General features: G+C 37.1%; 1 non-coding gene across 1 annotated transcript; it reads right to left on the bottom strand.

The window, feature by feature from the left end:
• Positions 1–397: 397 nt before the first annotated feature.
• Positions 398–469, bottom strand: TRNAW-CCA. The gene has a single exon. It is a non-coding gene; the product is annotated as a tRNA-Trp (tRNA).
• Positions 470–931: the final 462 nt, after the last annotated feature.

Here is a 931-nt window from a genome sequence, read left to right as displayed (position 1 = left end):
TAAGAAATTGTTATATAATATACTAAATTTCAAAGTATGTCACTATTATGCTAGCGAAAACACGATCAGTTGCATTTTTGTTTTATTTTACTTTGCATTCGACACAATTTACATCGTTTATGAAGTAGGCAGTGACCCTTTCTGTCAAGGTCAACGCCGGCTGAGAGGGATACAACGTGCAAACAGAAAGACCCAGATACTCGAAATCCCCACCGATTAACCATTACACCACAGACGAGGGTTTTTGGGCAATCATAATTTCCTTTTTAATGTGGGAACTAATAATAACAATAACAATATAATAAAAATAATAATAATAATAATAATAATAATAATAATAATAATAATAATAATAATAAAAATAATAATAGTAAAAACCAAGCAAACAAAATATTGCTGACCCCGACGTGATTTGAACACGCAACCTTCTGATCTGGAGTCAGACGCGCTACCGTTGCGCCACAGGGCCACCTTTCCTCAAGCCAACGATCTTTTGGCCCATGGTGGGTTGCTCTCCCATGGTGGGAAAAGGTTCAAACCTTTGTGAAGGCGCCTCTGTATCTGAATTGTGTGATGTTGTCTTGCTAACCGTACATTCATAGTCTGTGTTCCATACATTGTATTTACAAGGAAAGTCTTTGGTCAAGGTTACGAAGGAAGCCTACAAAGTGCATTGCTGAACTATTAGGCCTAGGTATCATGGATAATTGTGTTAGCTGGAAATTATTACACAATCATTTTCATGGAAAAATTAAATCTTCCTCAAAGCTGCAGAAGGAGATGGCAAAGAAAGGCTTACAACAGAAACAATTCATAGTGCATTATTATCTACGTACAAGTAAATTTCTTTTTTCGTCTTCGACACTCCTTTTCTCTTCCTCTCTCTCTCTCTCTCTCTCTCTCTCTCTCTCTCTCTCTCTCTCTCTCTCTT

This window comes from Aplysia californica, unplaced genomic scaffold (genome assembly GCF_000002075.1).
Source record: "Aplysia californica isolate F4 #8 unplaced genomic scaffold, AplCal3.0 scaffold00648, whole genome shotgun sequence".
Lineage (NCBI taxonomy): Eukaryota > Metazoa > Mollusca > Gastropoda > Aplysiida > Aplysiidae > Aplysia > Aplysia californica.
This window is presented reverse-complemented; position numbering and strand designations above follow the sequence as displayed.